The sequence below is a fragment of the Vombatus ursinus genome, unplaced genomic scaffold (genome assembly GCF_900497805.2).
Source record: "Vombatus ursinus unplaced genomic scaffold, bare-nosed wombat genome assembly UNPS02014864.1, whole genome shotgun sequence".
Classification (NCBI taxonomy): Eukaryota; Metazoa; Chordata; class Mammalia; order Diprotodontia; family Vombatidae; genus Vombatus; species Vombatus ursinus.
In genome coordinates this window covers 4,924,323-4,943,471 of record NW_020954642.1, presented here as the reverse complement: position 1 = coordinate 4,943,471, position 19,149 = coordinate 4,924,323, and the positions used below count along the sequence as shown (strand labels likewise).

At 43.0% G+C, this 19,149-nt stretch overlaps 1 pseudogene; it reads right to left on the bottom strand.

Moving 5' to 3' along the window:
- Nucleotides 1-1,392: 1,392 nt before the first annotated feature.
- The window catches only part of LOC114027964, a 29,539-nt pseudogene continuing 11,782 nt past the window's right edge, over nt 1,393-19,149 (bottom strand).

Here is a 19,149-nt window from a genome sequence, read left to right as displayed (position 1 = left end):
CTGGATGACATCATCAGATTTGAGTGAAGGATGGGATGGACTGAGAAGAACAACTGAGGCAAGGGAAACTAGACAGCAGGCTATTTGGAAATCCAGAGGTGAGGTGACCTGACCCACCTAGCTTCCATTACATTCTGGATCACCTTTATCCTGCCTTAATTGTCTGAACCCTATATCAACTAGGTCTTATTTTCTTAGTGACAAAAATGTTTTGACAATTCAATATTGGATTTTTCTAAACGGAGAGAATGTTTTACTACCATATGTCACTGTATCTCAGGGAAGTGCTCCAGCCAACTTGTACCAGATCTGGTTGTTAAATTTTTAGCATGAGCATTTACACCTCAGAATTGGCATCCACTACAAATTAGTGTTTGGGTCATTGTTTTGTTGATTTCTAAACTTAAGAAAGTGATGGAGATAACGTGAGTAATATAAATTGAAAGTATATCTTGTGGGTTTTTCAGAGAGCTGATTGTTAAACATTGACCAGCATACCCCTGCCTGTATCCTGTTAGTAAAAGGTATTGTTATTGTGAAATATCTTGTTAGCATAACCACTCAGAGTAGAGGAAGGATTTCATTTCATTTTGCAATTTTGTTCTATGTAAAAGGAACCCTGTAAAAAAAAAACTACACTGAATTTGGGCTCACACATAGTAATTGTCTCTGTGTTGCTCCTTTGCAAGTAAAGAATCACTTGACTTGCAGGATTATCTTGAAGTTTTGTTTTCAAGACCCTCAGTGTACTGCTTCATCTCCTCACAGAAATGTTATCTGGAAAATGCTAGTGAATTGATGAGGCAGGACAGAGACATCCAACAGCTCAGTGTACTAAGAAGAGCCTTTGATGTGGAGTCAGAGGACCGGGATGCTTAGTGTCTGCATCACCTTGGACAAGTCCTTTCCCTTCTCGGGGTCTCTGTGTTCATTCTTGTTTGATGATTTCTAATAACCCTTCCAGCTCTAAATCAATCATTCGATCGATCATCATGTATTAATTCTTTCTCTACCAAATGGCCTGAAGGTGCAATGACAGAAAATGAAACTACCTCCACTAAAATTATATGAGATGAACTAGGGATTTTTTCCTCTAGAAACAGGGTGGACCAGCTGGTCTCATCAGATTCCCACTGTCTTATAATTGGAAGGTCCCTTTCAAATGAGATGATATTTATAAGACAGTTTCTTAGCACATAGTAGTCAATATATTAATTTGTTGTTTTCCTTCTGAATACCATTTAAATTCTGCTCCTGTAGCAGTAATGAGTGAAAGTCAAATTATTTCACTCAAAACTACAATATACTTTAGCTGAGGCCAAGGAACTACTCAAAAGAAGTGATTGGGTGTCATTGGTCTGCAACTGTTGCAAAAACGGTTGTGCTTAGAGATCACAACTCCACCCGGGCATTTTCTGGCTGTGATTCCTTCATCTTCTGAGGCAAGGTCTTGGTCCAGAACTCCCACTTATCCTTCCTCAGGCTCTTTCCCACAGACAACTGCAAATTCAGGGGCAGGTACTCTTCCTTCTGGTCATAGACTGGCCAGTGAATAAGGTCTGCACCATTTGGGTCCCTGGGAGAAAAAACCACACATTTACAACTGAAAGGGGGATTGCATTGACAAGAGTAGCAAGCCACCCTCAGCTCAGCCTGAGAGCCAAGGAAGGGGCCCCAAGGTAGGTGTCAGCTGACAGTGGTAGCACCCATAGAGAGACTTGATCACCCATCCTTAAGCAGTTTGGTCTTCACCGTTCATATTGGTGCTTTCTAATGCAACTGAGGTAGAAAGTCCAAAGTGTGGAAGGACTCATGTAGGAAATATGTAGCAAAGTCAGGATTTGAACTTATATCATTGGACTCCTTTTCACTGGGGCAGCTAGGTGGTACAGTGGATAAACCTTTACCTAGAGTTAGGAAGACCTGAGTTCAAATCCAACCTCAGATACTTACTAGCTGTATGACCCTGGGAAAATCATTTCACCCTGTTTGCCTCTGTTTCCTCATCTGTAGAATGAGCTGAAGAAGGAAATGGCAATCTGGAGTGGTTGTCAGTGGATACCACTCCAGTACCTCTTCCAAGAAAATCCAGATGGGGTCACAAATAATCAAACACAGTGTCACTGGACTCCATACCCAAGGCTCTTGTCACTGCCTCCTGTTCTAATGTTTTCCAAGGGGGAAGAGAAGTCACTGACACTCAAGGGTGATGGTGAGGGCCAAGACAGTTCCTGATCTTTCTTGTTTTCCTTTCAAGATGCCCATGTGTAGGCTGAATCTGCCAGAGCAATGCCTCCTAAACCCTAGCCATGAACTTGGGGAAGAACTAAACTTGTTCACCAGACCTTGCCTCTAGGTTGAATGAACTATTTTTTCCTGAACAAATTTCAATCAGGGAACTTCTATGGAAGTTGGAAACCTTTATGTGCCTAGGAACAGGTACTACCCCACAGGGAAAGCATAGGGAAATGAAAGGGCAGCTTTCTCACCCATGACGGGCAAAGTTTGCCTAGTAGCTCATTATCCTGTGGCTCAGGAGTTGTTCCTCTTCTGTTCCCTCTCCCAAAACTAGGAACAAAAAAAGAAAGATCTTGGTTAAGGTCAAAATGCAGACCCAAAGACCTCCTTTCCTTCAGTCCCGAGCCATAACCACCCAGTCAATCCTGCTCTAGCCACTGAACTTATCTTCCATTTATAGTTTTCTTCGTGTCACTCCTCTCCCAGAGGACCTCCCAGGGCTTTTGTTGGCCTACTCTGTGTGACTCCATAACTGAACCACTCCCCACAAAACAAAGTGGTGCAACTGGTCTGGAAATAAGGAATACCTGAGTTCTAATCTAATCTCAGACACTGACTACATGAGTGAACTTGGACAAGTCACTTAACCACTGTCTGCCTTTGTTTCTTTGAAAAATGGGATAATAATAACACCTGTGACCCTGGGTTGTTGGGAGGGTAAAAAAAATAGTGAGATAATATTTACAAAATGCTTTATGAAACTTGTAAAAATATTACATAAATGATAGCTATTACTATTATATTTGTGTTATATACTTATTATAACATATAAAGTTATAATAAAGTATATTACATTATATTTTATAATTACATGTTTTATTATACATAATTATAATAATGGTTTGATTGTTACAAATGTTATTTATGTTAATCATTATGCTAAGCTACAATAGCATAGAACAAGCTCTGATAGCTGGAAAGTCTTTGCATAAGGCCCCTGCCCCAGGCGATGCTGCCATTCGAGACCTCTGCCTGGGGCAGTGCAGACAGGCTCAGCAGCAGTAGCTGGCCAACAAGGTAACGATTTCATTGGCCAAGGCTAGTCATAAAATAGATTAAGGTATAAACTGGCCTTCCAGTTCTGCCAGGACAGGAGCAGAGAGGTGAAAATAAGGAGAGAACATTTCCAAAAACAGAGTTGGGACCACCTACAAACATGAACTCTAAAGATTGCTAAATGTGAGACTGTTGTCCAACAATCCATAAATGGATGCACTGGTAGAGAAAATGAATCAAGAATAACTTGAAAAAGGGAGGGAGGGAAGGAAAGAAAGGAGGAAGGAAGGAAGGAAGGAAGGAAGCAAAAAAAAAGGGAGGAAGGGAAGAGGGAAGAGGTCCAGCACATTGGGCAAATCCTCTGTGGACAATTCATGGAAGCACAAGGAAAAGAATCACATAGAATCAGATGGTATAACAGTTAGGGTCTACATAAGAAGAGAGGATGAGGGTATTAGTGAGGTCACTGATACATTGACATGTGGAAACACAGGTGGAAATGTCTTTTTTGTGTTCATGCCTCGTCTTCCCTTCTGGGTAGTAAACTCCAAGAAATGAAAGACTGTGTCTTATTTATCTTTGTGTCTTCCCCAGAGCTGAACAGAGTGCTCCGCATGCTGGATGTGCTTAATCATGTAAACTGAATTGAACTGAACAGCTGAATCAACCTTCTGATTCAGTTCACCTGAACAAGCAGACTGAGTTAGGGGACTTCCAAGGCTGATACCTTAACCTCTAATCACTCAGTCAACCAGGTAACTTAATTGCCTCCTCTATCCCTGGCACTCTGCCACGGGTTGGAGCTACAACTGCAAAGAATAATAAATAAAAATAAAAACTCTTCCTAGGCAGCTGGGCTGCTATTCAGTGCCTCCTAAGGGAACCTGGATTTGGGCTCAGACCCGCTAACTCTGTGATATTGATAAGTCTGTTCCTCTCTCTGAACTTCAGTTTCCTCTTCTGTACAACAGACACAATCTCTCCCTTCCTCCTCCACCCTGACCCTCACAGTGTATTTGGGAAGATCAAATAGCAGCTCGATAATAGGTGGACTGAGTGCTGAATATAGAACCAAGAAACCATGAGTTCAGATCCTGACTCAGACCCTTAACCAGCTCTGTGACTCTTAGCTAGCCAAGAGTCATCTTTCTCTGTCTCAGTTTCATCATTTATAAAATGGAGGTAGCACCAGCACCTACTTCATAGGGCTGTTTCAAGGCTATCAAAAGAGAATAGCATATACAAAACTCTTTGTAAGCCTTCAAGCAGTATATAAATGCTAGCCACTTTTACCTATTGTTATTATCATTATGAAATGGGCTGATGTATGGGAAGGTGCTTTGGGGAAAGGTAAGGCATTACTGTTCATTTTGATGTCAGAGAGAGTAAGGTAGATGATGGAGAAGGCAGGCCAGAGCCCCAAGGATTCTTCACCCTCTGCCCCCGACCCTGACCCATAGCTTCCCTCTCCATCCCATCTCCATTCCTTACGAGGTGTTCCAAAGACAAAAGGAAGCTCGTCACCATGGTCGGCTTTCACAAAATCTGGCTTGACATCTGTAAGTACGCTTGGTCGGTGCTGAAATTCATAAAAGTAGACTGGAGAGCTGTGACCTAGGCAAACACAAGAAATGCCCATGGTTAGTGACACGTAGAGCACAGGGCAGGGCCACATGCCAGGGGCCCCTGGCCCAATTCCCACCCTTGGAGTGGGTGACAATGGTAGCTGGTCATTAACAGGCAAGCTCCTAGAAGGCAACCCCTTAACAAATGCTGTCCAAGAGTGATGCTGTGATGCAGGACAAGGGCTGGGGTCTGGCGTAACAGGACTGGAGTTGGAATCCTGGCCCTGCTATTGACTGACTACAAGATCTTGGGTGAATCCTTTTGCTTCTCTGAGCTTGATTTTTCAAAGGTAAGGTAGAGATAATAATCCCTGGCCTGTCTCCCCAAGAGAGGAGAGGGGAAGAGAATAAGCATTTGTTGTTCAATTGTTTGTCAGTCATATTTCACTCGGCGTGATCTCACTTGGGGTTTTCTTGGAAAACATACTGGAGTAGTTTGCCATTTCCTTCTCCAGCTCATTTTACAGATGAAGAAACTGAGGCAAAGAGGGGGAAATGACTTGTCCAAGGTCACACAGCTAGTAAGTGTTTGAGGCCAGATTTGAAGTTGGGAAGAGGGGTCTTCCTGACTCCAGGCCCAGAACTCCATCCACTGCGTCACCTAGCTGCCCTGTGAATAAGCATTTATAGATCACCTACTTCATGCCAGACACTGTGCTAAGTGCTTTACAAATATTATCTCATTGCAGCCTCACAACAACCCTGAGGTGCTATTATTACTTCCATTGAGGAAACTGAGGCAAACAAAGGTTAAATGACTTGCTCAGGATCACACAGCTAGAAGATGTCTGAGTCTGGATTTGAACTCAGGTTTTCCTGATTCCAGGTCCATGCTATAGGATGAGGTTGTTGTGAGGATCCAGGGGTATAATGGATATAAAGTGTTTTATAACGATAAAATCCTCTAGCAAAGGTTCTTGAAGCTGTTTTTAGTTGAGCACTTTGATAAATCAATTTAAACCTAATTGATTTTCTATCCTATGTATTTTATTTTATACATTTAAAAACATATCTCTGGAAGGAGTCTTTAACTTTCCCTAGAGTCCAAAGGGGTCCATAGTGCATACTCACAAGAAAAAATCTACTTACAGAAATGTGGGTTATTTTCATTTATTCATTTATAGACAATAGACATATTTATTCATTGGTAGACAATGGTCACAGAGTCCTGCCCCCCCCAAACACCTGATGGGGTAAGGTAGGGGTATGAGGGAAGAAGGAAGGTGAACCAGGAGGTTTAACCAGTCTGGAGGCTATGATAGCAAAGCCAGAAGCAGGAACCTCCTTCTGCATGAGTGTGCAGGTGACATAGACACATTGCCACAAAGAGGAGACATTCTTACACTGGTTCTAAAAAGGGTCAATGCCATACTTACTGTGCTGATATTTGGCCACTTTGAGGGAAGGAATAACAAAGAGGAAATCCCCCATTATTTCCTGGAATTGAGCTCGATATTCTCCTGGGTCCTCAGTGTCTCTTAAATACTCTTCTATCATCAACTGCCCAAGTTTAGGAGGAATACCCTATAGAAACCCAGGAGGAGAGAGAGTAACAGAAAAATATTTCAGTCATTTTTTTGTTGTTGTTGTGGCAATTGGGATTAAATGACTTGCTCAGAGTCACACAGCTAGTGACAAATGTTTGGTCCGAGGCTGGATTTGAACTCAGGTCCTCCTTACTCTAAGGCTGGAGCTCTATCCACTGCACCATCTAGCTGCCCCTAAGAAAATAAACATACCTGGCAGTGGATTGTTTGGGGATGTTTGTTGGTGGATTGTTTGGGGATGTTTGTTGGTGGCTTGTAGGGAATAAGCAAGTGAGCTAGGTGATGAAGTGGATAAAGCACTGGTCCTAGAGTCAGGAGGACCTGTGTTCAAATATGACCTTTGACATGTATTAGCTATGTGACCCTGGGCAAGTCATTGAATCTTGTTTGCTTCAGTTCCTTGTCTATAAAATGAGCTAGAGAAAGAAATGACAAACTACTCCAGGATCTTTGCCAAGAAAACCCCCAAAAGGGGTCACAAGGAGTCAGACATGACTCATCAACTAAACAAACACAAGGAATAAGCCCACACAAGTTTGCCTGCTATTCATAGCCCTGGGCCTCATTAGATCTCTTTACAATCTCCCCACCAAGGCCTGCCTTTTCAGGGTTAAATTCCTCAAGAAGATACTAGACAACTACTTGTTGGGCATGGTGAAGAGGGGCTGTCCACCCCAAGGAAAGGATAGAACGAGATGGGGTCTCCAAGGTCCCTTCCTCCTCTGTGTCTATGAAAGAAGAAAGTCAGAAGGTGGAACGACCTTCATTGGCTCTCTCCTGGACTATTTCAACAGCCTCCTGATTGGTCCCTGTACCTCGGATCTCCCCCCACTCCAATCTATCCTCTACTCATCTTCTGAGGTGATTTTACAAGCACAGATCTGAGCAATTTACTCCCCTCCACCAACTAAATAAATTCTAGTGGATGCCCATTACCTCTAAGATTAAATATAAGCTCTTCTGTTTGGTATTTCGAGCTTTTAACAACCTGGCCCTATCCAGTCTTATTATACATGATTATCCTCCTCACACTATGTAGTCCAGGTATGCCAACATTCTGGTTCCATTTCTCACCTCCATGCCTTTGCATTAGCGAGAATCAGCTCCAACAGTACCTTCTATAGAGCACCTTTCTTGGTTCCTTCCTCCTCCAGGTGCTAGTCCCTTAACCCTCCCCCAAGATTTGCTCTCTGTATGTTTTCCATCTATCTCTGGATGTGCAGGTTCTCTCTCACATAGAATGTAAGTTCCTGAAGGGCAGGAACTATTTCACTTTGTCCCTGTGCCTAGCCCAGTGCCTGCTATGTAGTGGGCGCTTAAAAAAAAAAAAGCAAAGCTTGATTAACTGGTATCTCACCAAAACTGGATTTTGCAATGCTGATTGAACACTGTTTTTATCCATGATTTCCTTAAATCCAGGAATGCCCATTCCCTGTGTAGAGAAAAATGGTGCATTGTGAATGGTCTTTGGAACTTTATGAAATTTATGCATTTTTCAAACAAATCTAATCCAGGGAATCATTTTACCCTTTAAGGAGGAATTAGTGCCATAGATTTGGTTAGGAATTACTGAATAATGCCCAATACCACTGAACGATTCTCAAGATATTTTGCAAAATGACAGGAAAATGGTGGTAATACCAAGTATATAATAAATAGTGGTCATGGTTTCTACATAATGACCAGTGACCTTAGACAATGACCAATGCTTACTATAATACATGATGCTGGAAATAATGCAGGTAAATTCTATTTTTCTGACTTGTGTAAATAGACCAACTTTACATGCATATGCTTAAGGAGGTAGCTGACAAATGGTTGTTAATACCATGTCATATTTAAAATTAATATAACCCCAATGGCCTTTAGATACTCTGACCTGAAGTCCATAGGAAAGAGACCTGGTCTCCCATCAGGAGGCCCAGGTTCTAGTCCCAGTTGTGTGACTGGGGTTAAATCATGTCCTTTCTGGGAGCCTCAGTTCTCTACTTTACAAAATGGGGACAAACATCTTAATGGTCCCTACCAGCAAGTAGGGATATATACAGCAGGTATATTAAAAGAAGTTTTTTGTAAACTATTAAGTTCTGTGTTAATGTCAGCTGGTATTATTCACTGTTCATTTAAAGTAAAGAGACTTGAGGCAGCTCAGTGACACAATGGATGGAGCACAGGACCTGGAGTCAGGAGGATCTGAGTTCAAATCTGGCCTCAGACACTTATTTGCTGTGTGACTTTGGGCAAGTCACTCAACCCTGATTGCCACCAAAAATTTAAAAATTTTTAAAATGAAAAACTAAAACAAAATAAAGAGACTTGTAGAGTATATTTTAACCAAAAAGGAACTAGACCTTTCTTGGGCTTCTCTTCCTATACTTCTGAAGAGATTGGCACATGAAATGAGTTATTCATGGAGAAAATAACCAAAGGTAGAGTCACTTCTGATTCTTCCAGGGAAGCCTGTTCAGGGTAACTTTTCTGATTATAAAAAGACAAATTTACAGATGACACGAAGTCAGGAAAGCCAGTTAACATATTGTACCATGGAGTCAGGATCCAAAAAAAGGACTCGAAAGGCTAGAATTTTGGGCCGACCATAGCGAGTAAGATCAAACTTAATAGGTTCAAAGTCTTCCAAACTGAAGGTGAGGGAGGTACGGTTAGACAGCAATTTATTTGAAAAAGATCTAGCACTTGCAGTGAACCACAAGCCCATAAGGAGGCAAGAAGGTAGTAAGGCAACGTAAAAAGCAACACGATGTTGAGCTCTGTTAACAGAGGTACAGCTTCCAGGAATGAGGAGGTGAGACCCTACAGAGGCTACAGTTATCTCCTCCACATCACGACTTTCCTCATCATGGTTTCAATATACTATGGATAGGTGTAAGAAATTAAATGGGAATTTGGGGGGAGTTTTGCTAAAGCCATAGATGACAGGCAAAGGCCAGCAGGTGACACAGAAATTGTCTAGAAACTCAGAAATACAGAAAATATATGTGTGGTATTGCATAATATCAACACATGTTATCCTTTAATGCCATAATAATTCAGTCTTCTCTGGTAAGAAGGGCAGGGTGTCAAAAATATTATATGTATTTTCTAGATACTGGGGCACTGCACTTCAATCCCCCTGATGTGGAAGGGATAACTGTTTATCTGGAATCTTTGGTTCAGTTCTGGGCATCACATTTGAGGCAGAAAAAGAGACGCTGAGAAGGGGATCATGGTCTTGCCATATAGGGGTGGGTTGAAGGAACTTCCTTTGGTGGTCAAAGAGAAAACTTGGGGCAGGGCTGACTTGATAGTTGTCTTTAACTATCTGGTAGATGGTCACCTGAAAGAGGCATTTAACTGGTGTCATTTGCCCTATGGGCAGAGCTGAGGACAACAGGTAGAAGTGTAAAAAGAAGTAAATTTCCACTTGCTGTCATGGTGCCCTGTCCAACCATGAGAGCTGCTTAAAAGTGGAATGAGCTGCCTCAGGAGGCAGGAGGTTTTCCCTCCTTGGAGGTCTTCAAGAAGAGCTGAATGGCCCTTGGTCCAGGAAGTTATAGAAGGGATTCTCCTTCACCTCTGGCTTAGATTTCATGGACATCAACCTCCTGACCTACTCAGAAAGTCTGTGATTCTTTGGAGAAGCAAAGACTGTCAAGATCAGAAGGAAGCTGGCACAGAGTAGAACATGCTAGGATCTTACCACAGGAAGAAGCCAGCCATATTCATGGTTGTTGACACCGATAATGGAAGGGACATGGTGGAACTCTCCTGCAGCCAGCAACTCTTCAGGATGTTTGGGGAGGAACTGCCCATCAACTGCAACAGGGATTATCTTGAAATGCTGAAGAAAGAAGCAGAAAGAAAAAGAAAGAAAGAAAAGGTGAGTCTATCTCCATAATCTCCTTTACATGTATCACTTTCTCTTCATTCTCATTGTTACTATCCTATTTCAGACACTTTTTATCACTTGCCTGAACTCTTTTTTTTCTATTTTGTAAACAATAAGGGTTAAGTGACTTGCCCAGGGTCACACAGCTAGTTAGTGTCTGAGGCCAGATTTGAACTCAGGTGCTTCTGACTCCAGGGCCAGTGGTCTATCCTTTGTACTACCTAGCAGTCCTCACTTATCTGGACTCTTGCAACAGTCTACAAACTGCCTCCCTGTCTCCCCCTCTAATTTATAACACACACACACACACAAATACACACAAACACCAGTTTCTCATCTCATATTTGCTCGTGATAATCCATTGCATTAAAAGAAAAAAGTCCCATGACTCCCTATTACCCAAGGAAAACCTCTAACACTTTAGTCTGGCATTCAAAACCCTCTCTTCTACCTTTCAAGCCTTATCTCATACTATTTGGACTCTAACCTGTGCCAAGCACATCATGTTTCACCAACAATGGATTCCCAGCTCTCCACTGAAAGTCAACCACCTTTTCCTACCTTTCTGCCTTGGCTAACTTCATTCCATATCACTAGAATGACCTTTCCCCCATTGCTACCTGTTGAAATTCTTCACCTGCTTCAAGAGCCAATTTAACTGCCAGGACTTCCACAATGTCTTCTCTGATATGTCAGCCAGAAGGACCCTTTCCTTCCTCAGAGTTCTCACCCCTTGTGCTGGTGACTCCTCCTGTGCACTTAGGTTCTGTTACCTGTCTATGGCACAAAGCTCTCTCCCCTAAGAAGGCGAGTTACTTCACGGACCCATCCCTTATCCAGACTTTGTGTCTCCCCAGGCTGGACACAGAAGCTGCTCCAGAAACGCTTCTGGAATGAACAGCAAGAGAGCACTGGCCTCAAAGTCAGTAGATCTGGATTCTAGTCCTGGCTCAGCTGCTAACAGAATCTGTAACTTTAGGCAAATGACATCTCTGTGATTTCAATTTCCTCCCCTACAAAATGAGTGCATTGAACTAGACTATTGTCAAGATCTTTTCCCATAAAGCTTCCTAAAATGGGGCATTGGAATTGGGCTTTAATGAATGGAGAATTCAACAGACAAAGGGGGGCTATGAGAGGCAGTAGTGTGAGGGAGGAAGGAAGACTGGATTGAAAACTGGGAGACACCTGGGCTTGAATCCCAGCTCTAATGTTTACTGACTGTGTGATGGTGGAAAAGTGGAGAAGTCACTGCCTCTCTGCTCCTCAGATTGTTGTTGTTCAGTTATGTCCAACTCTTTATGACCTTGTGGACCACAGCACATCAATACTGCCCATGGGATTTTCTTGGCAAAGATGCTGGAGTGATTTGCCATTTCCTTCTCAAGTAGAGTAAGGCAAACAGAGGTTAAGTGACTTGCCTAAGGTCACACAGCTAGTGGTCTTCCTGACTCCAGGCTTTGTTCTTTATTCACTGAGACCTCCTGAGGTTTACTCATCTATAAAATGGGAATAATGTTTCTTGTACTTCCTACCTCTTGTATTGTTATGAGAAAGGCACTTTATAAACCAGTATGATAATAAAGAGGGAGGACTTTACAGGACTTTACTGAACAAAGGCACGTAGGTAAGAAAACATAGGGAACATTTAGAAGACTGAGGACAGATGAGTTTGGCTGGAGCATAGAGTGCATGCAGGGAAGTAATATAAGATAAGGCAGGAAAGCCATGGAGGCACCAAACTCTTCAGTATCTGAATACCAGGCTTGGGTTTGACTGAAAGTCAGGAATCCTTTCTTCTCCCATCTCCTTGGCATCTGCTGTGGCCAAAATGAAACTCAACCTCCCAGGTGCTTTGGAAAGGATATTCATAAGACTGTAGATTTAGAGCTGGAAGGTACACCAGAAGACCATCTGGTCCAACCCTCTCATTTTCCAGATGAGGAAACTGTCATCAAATCAGGTTGAAAAACATAACAGTTTTCAAGTTGAAGGAAGGAGAGTCAATATGGCTAATAGAGAGAGTAATTAGACATAGGGAGAGCTAGTTGGCATAATGGGCAGAGCGCCAGGCCTGGAGTCAGAAAGACTCATCTTCCTAAGTTCAAATATGGCATCAGACACTTACTAGTTGTGTGAGCCTGAGCAAGTCATTTAGCCCTGTTTGCCTCAATTACTTAATGAGCTAGAGAAGGAAAAGGGAAAGTACTCCGGTATCTTTGCCAAGACAAACCTAAATGCAGTCATCAAGAGTTGTACACAACTAAAAAACGACTGAACAATTAGATGCAATTAGATCTGATAATAATATTTAATCTGGCTCTAACACATACTACTGAGTGAATTCTTTGAAGAAGCAATGTGATGCAATGAATAAAGATCTTCATTCTAAATATATGGGATCATGTAACTGCCTTGATATTTGTGAGCTGTGTGGCATTTGGCAATGTCACTTAATCCCTCTGGGACTCAGTTTCCTCTTTTTTAAATAGCAAGTCAATATATAAATCCACAATCTGTCCTAGGCTCTGAGGATACAAATAGAAAAGCAAATGGCTCCCTGACCTCTTGCTGCTTCCATTTAATGACTCGAATTCCCAAGTCTGAAATTTGGGAATGACATCATACTTGTACTACCAATGGCACAAGGTTGTTGCAAAATTATTGAAATGAGATAATATATATAAAATGTATTTTTATAAAATGAATATTTAGATGACAGCTATTAATCCCAGAGGATAGAAAGAGTCTTCCCACACCTATGATTCTTTCTTCTAAAGATCCATAGGGTGTTAGATCTCAAAGGAGATGAAGAGCAGAATCCTGGAGGGGGAAGGGACCACCACCGCTACCACCACCTCCAACATCATCATCATCGTCATCATCATCATCATCATAACATTTATTTAGTGCTAACTATGTGCCAGTCACTGTACTAATCTGCACTTTACAATTATTATCTAAGTTGACCCTTATACCAACCCTGGAATGGAGGTGTTATTATAATTCCCATTTTCTGGATAAGGAAACTAAGGCAAACAAGTTAAATGACACCTAGTGTCTGAGGCTGATTTGAACACAATTCCATTTTCCCAGCACCCTAAACATTGCACCCACCTAGCTGCATCCTCTGTACCTTAGCTTATAGAATGTTAGAGCATAGAATGTTACATATGGAAAAAAGAATCTTGTAAAGTAGACTATCAGGAATGGAAGGAAATTTGGAACAAATAATGTTGGAACCCAGAATGTTAGAGTCAGAGTAGAATGGATCCTTCCAGATTTAAAGCTATGATTCCATAAACAGAGAATTTTTGAATGGGAAGGGTTGTGAGACTAGAGAATAAAAAAGCTTAGAACCTTAGAACCTGAAATGTTTAGACCACAGAATATTGGAAAGATTCTTAGGACATAGTATGGCCAGAGTACAAGAGATGGAAACTTAGTACACAAAAAAAGTTAAGAGCACAGAATGTTGAAGGTAGAAAAGATCCTAGTAAGCAGAATATCAGAGCTAGGAGGAACCTTCAGATCAAGAATGTTGGAGATGGAAATATCCTTAAAGATCATCAAGTTAGTAGGGAGAAGCTGAGGCTAAGAGAGTGACATTCCCAAGATCTTCACCTCAATCCCACCCGATCAAGGTTGGGTGTCCAGTCACCCTAAGCTGTTTTGGCAGCTTGTCTTGATACTAGAACCCTTGGTTCTCAGCTTACATACCTTGGTAATGGCCAGGATTTCTCCTTCAGATTTGTTCCTAAGGCACTGAACCATGGAGGCAGAACTGTGTCTATCACAAGCAGACAGATTGGCAGTGACCTGCAAAAAGGCACCCACAATTAGTTAATATTCTTATTGAGGAATGCCTGGCCTGTATCACAATGGAAGAATCCTTTCATACTCATCAGTAAGCTAGCAAAGGATAGGTGATGATGCAGTAATGGTGAAAAGGAGACCAAGCTGGAATCTGTCTGACTGCCAAAGGGGATGTGTCCCCAATCATGAGCCTTCTTTGCACAGGGCTCAGTGACCACCAATGGGGATTGGGATGGTCAGGGGCAGGTTACAAGGACACAGTCCCTGCTTCCAAAGAGTTTACCATTTCTTCAGGGAAAAAGGATGTAAATATCCATAAAGGACACATGATTGGGTCTGGTATGTTGAAAGAGCCCTGAAATTGGCTCAGAGACTCAAATTCTGGTCCCAGCTCAGTCACCAACTCATTGTGTGACCTTGCACAATTCACTAGAGAGAACTAGACAAGTACTAGAGAGGTAGAAGGGACCTTCTAGATCATTCCATCTAACCTGTACCTGGGCTCCTCGAGGAACTTTTCCTCCTCTTCAGGGCATATGGGAAAATAGAATTTGAATTTACAAACCATCTAATTGAACCCACTTGTACAGAGGAAGAAACTGAGGCCTCAAGAAGGAAATGCCTTATCTAAAGTCACAGGCACAGTCAGGAACTCAATTCTCCCCCTCTATGCCTCAGTGTCCTCCTCTGTAAAATGAGGGGGTTGGACTAGATGATCTCTATGGTAACTTTCAGCTTGAACATTCAATGGCATTCCAGTGCACCTTCTTATAGCCCAAGAGAGCCAGAAGGGCAATGGGACACTGGTCCATGAGGTTGGGAGGCCAATAAGCCTAAGGAAGGATAAGAGGGATTGCAAAGAACAGAGCACAGGGAACTTACGTTCATAACCATTTCTGAGCTGGAAGAAATCAAGCCAGGGAGGATGGCCACACTGCTCTCCATGATCACTCTGTGGAACAAGCCTTTGGACATGGGGGACAGAACCTGGGGGAGCAAAGCATAGCAGAGAGGAGGAGGAAGCAGTCCCAGACACTCCTGGCTTAGCAGAGACAGAGGAGACTGGGAGTCTGAAAGCCAAGACTGTTACTTACCTACCACCTCCCTAAGCTACCCATATAGTACAGTTTCAAACAGAGGTCACTTTATGGGACCCTGCTTTGGGTCCTTTGGTACAGCCAGGCTTATAAGATAGTTAGACAGAAAGGAGGGCTAAGTAGCCTTGGCCATGGTCCGGGACTCTATGGGCAGTTCAGTCATAGGGTATGATAAGATGCCTTTGCTCTGTAACCCAGTATTGCTGTTCCTATGCCCTGCCTCCTTATAAGGTCACATTATCTATTGATTATTGTTTGTTTATTGATTATGAGAAAGCAAAGGGTTGTTGTTAAGATTAAATGACATCAAATTCAACAGTCTTTCCCACTATATCATGGGAATTTGCCACCTTCCCATCAGCTATTTTTTTAGCATAATCTTTTCCACTGAAGTCTTCCTCCCATGCCTTATCACATCCTGGAGGCTGTCAGTGATGTACAAACTCCTAGGGGAGGAGATCTACCAAGCCAAAAGATCTTTTTCTCTAAGCCCCCCGATGGATTTTATGTCTGTCATGTGAGGGCCAGCCCTGCTAAGCTCTCAGAGACTCAATGGCAAAGACTGAAGAGAGCAGATCTGCAGCCACAGCTTGTCCCAAAGGCCACCTGGGAAGGCACAGAAAGGCTGTAAGCAGCATTGGGAAACAGGTGAACCTCAGTGGTGAAATCTGGGGTCCATTGATTCTCCAATTATTTCATCATTACCCTGTACATTTCTTTTGCTCTTACTTGAAGTCATTAGTAAGCCTTCAAAAAGGGATTATTTGTTTTCTGTCTCCAGTAAAGTAAGAGGAAAAAGGGCCTAGACAATCAGTCAGGACTAGGGCAGGAGAGTGTAGTGGACCTCCAAATGAAGTCAAGGGCAGGTGTCAGCCTTAACGAAAGAAGTCATCAGCCCCAGTGGTTCTGAGAGGGGTGAGGATAAGAGAAGAGGAAGAAAAATTCAGGTCCATCCAGGGCTGGGGAACCTGTGACCTTGAGGCCACATGTGGCCCTCTAGGTCCTCAAGTGCAGTCCTGTGATTGAAGCCAAACTTCACAGAACAAATCCCCTTAATAAACGGATTAGTTCTGTGAAGTTTGAGTTCAGTCAAAGGATCTAGAAGGGCACATGAGGCCTTGAGGCCTCAGATTCCCCACCCCTGGAGATTTTGGTTTGGCTACAAGAGGTCCCCTCCAGTCTGGGGTCATTTCTTTACTACTTACATGTGAGGAAACACTCATCCCCCCGGCTGACTCACCAAAGATGGTCACACGGCCAGGATCTCCTCCAAAGTGGGCAATGTTCTTCTGGACCCACCTCAGGGCAGCCACCTGATCCAGGTAACCCCAGTTGCCAGGTGCGTACTCATCCCCAGTGCTGAAAGGCAGATATTAGACAAGGTTGGAGACTTCAGAAGAAGAGCACCAGGTTAATAGCATTATGAGATTTAAAGACCATTTCCTTCAGCTAGATGATAAGCTGGATAGACTGCTGGACCTAGACCTGGCAAGACCAGTGTTCATCTACTAGCTGGGTGACCTTGGTCTGGTCACCTAGACCTCTGCCTCAGTTACTCCTCTTTAAAATGAGGAAGATAATGGCATTTATTTCTCAGAGTTGCTGCAAGGATAAAATGAGACACTATTTGTAAAGTGCTTTGTAAACCTTAAAGGACTATACAAATGCTAGCTGTTGCTGTTCTTATTTTACAGATGTAAATTGATGACACAGATCTTGAATTCCACCACCAGAAGGACTCCCAGTCATGCTTCTTTCCATAGCTCACTGTGCCTTTCAGGGGGAGCCTCTATCATGCTACTTCCTTCCTTTCCAGCTTACTCCCTGATCCCTTCCACCTCTCCAACAGCTGCCTTGACCCACTCTCCCTTTCCTCTCCTTTTTTATTAGCTCTCCTTTCGGTTTTGTCTTCCTCTATTAGAATGTCAAGTCAAGAAACATTTACTGAGCACCTACTATGTGCCAGGCACTATACCAAGCTTTGGGCAAACAGAGAAAGGTGAACATAGTCCCTGCCCTCGAGGAGTTTACAGTTTAATGGCAGAGATAGCATGCAAATAGCTGTGCCCAAAGAAGATCTTTACAGGAAAAACTGGGGATGATCCCAGAGGGAAGGCCCTGGCAGTGTGGGAGGCAGGGAGAGGCTTCTTGCAGAAGGTGGAATTAGCACCAAGTCCTGAAGGAAGCCAGAAGGAGGAGGAGTGAAAATGAACACATTCAATGGAATATCTTTTTCAAGGATGAGGAAGGAGGCAGAGAATGTGAAAGAGTGTGAGAAGACTAGAGAGGTAGGAGGAGGCCAGGATCCTCTCCATGAACTCTGCAGTCCAGAGATATCACCTTCTTGTCTTCCCCAAATACAACTCTCTGCCTCCCAAGTCTGACTTTCCCTGGCTATCCCCATGACTGGAATTCCTTGAAGGAATCTGAGACAGCTCTAATCCCACCTTCTTCAAGAGATCTCATCTTTCCTCCTCCCCCTCCCCCAACACACCCCTCACTGCTAGGGCTTTCCAGAGCAAGGACCCCAGTTTGAGGCTTTATAGAAAATTGGTCCTGGGGAAGCTAGGAGAAGCATGAGCTTTATTACCATGTGGTGAACTAAGCAGGCAAAAATGAAAGCAACACACACATACAGATACTCACAAGCACACACACACATCATGTGACAACCTGCATTGACAGACAGAAATTCAGGGCACTCACACGCAGGAGAATCGTCGGGGGCAAGATCTTGGTGGGAGTACACACTCAGAGTGGGGAGTGAGACAGTAATCCCTTAAAGCGAGGTTTAGTTGGGACAATCAGCACAACATGTGAGACAGGGCACTCTTAATCAGACCCGGGTATGGTAGGGAAGTTCCCCAGGATCCCTTATTGATGCCTGACTCAGGGACTCCAAGAATGGGTGCCTGAACACAGCCATGCAGTCAGCTGGGGGTCCGTTCAGGAGCTGAGGATACTTACTCACAGGATCAGAATAAATCAGGGCTTGTGAAAGTACTGGCCCTCTACTACTGCTTAAATGTTTTATGGTCCTTAGGACCACTTACCCTGTGACTCTATGTTGGAGTCCTACCACTTATAACAACAACATGACAATGTATTTCAAAAATCACAATTGTCACACCTTCCCTCTGAGATTGCTTCTCCTTTTCATTGTATATATTTTGTATCTATATGGCTATTTATATATTGTCTCCCGTTAGAAGTGAACTCCCTGAGGGTAAGAATTGACTTTCTTTTGTATCCCAAGCACTTAGCACAGTAATTGGCATATAACAAGTGCTTAAATCATGCTTGTTAACTGACTGATTTTTTGAATAAGGGGCTGATGGTCTGACCTGTGATGTAGGAAGATCACTGACAGCTGAGTGGAGGATGAACTGGAGGAGAGAGATATGAGGCAAGGAGGCCAACCAAGCAGGCATTATTAGTCCAAGTGTAAGGTGGTGAGAGCCTGCGCTAGGAGTGGTGGTTGTGCCAGAGGAGAGAAGTGAGTGTATATGAGATATGTAACAAGGGCAGAAACAATAAGACCTGGCAATAGATTGGATATATGGGAAAAGTAAGTGAGTAGTGGACAATGACACCTAGATCACAAGCCTTTATAACTGGAGGGTGATTGTGCCTTTAACAAATAATAGGGACATTATGAAGAGGGGAGGGTTTGGTGGGAAAGAGAAAGAGTTCAGTTTTGGGGACATTGAGTTTATAATGTACATGCAACATACATTTTGAGATAGTTGGAGATGGTATACTGTAGATCTGATCTGGAGATAGTGAAGAGATGTCCAGTCATAAAAGGGAGGAGATGTATGGGATGATAGCTAGTGGGGATGGATGGATGGATGGATGGATGGATGGATGGATGGATGGATGGA